Genomic DNA, 227 nt, shown 5'->3' with positions numbered 1-227 from the left:
AACAGGCACAGGGTGTCACCTTCTTGTGTGTGTGTGTGCCATGTGTAGTCATGTGATTAACTATATATATAATTGCCCACACACACACACGTGTGCTCGCGTGCTCAGCAGGGATGAAGCAGGGTTGACTCAAAACCCCCATGCGTAAAGGCGCACTAGGTCAAGCCTGTGCCGTGCTATATCACTCATCAGTGATAATGCAGTCATATTCAAAATTTACAAACAGC

Source organism: Penaeus monodon, chromosome 15 (genome assembly GCF_015228065.2).
Source record: "Penaeus monodon isolate SGIC_2016 chromosome 15, NSTDA_Pmon_1, whole genome shotgun sequence".
Lineage (NCBI taxonomy): Eukaryota > Metazoa > Arthropoda > Malacostraca > Decapoda > Penaeidae > Penaeus > Penaeus monodon.
The sequence above is the reverse complement of the archived record's forward strand: the minus strand, read 5'-3'. Positions refer to the sequence as shown.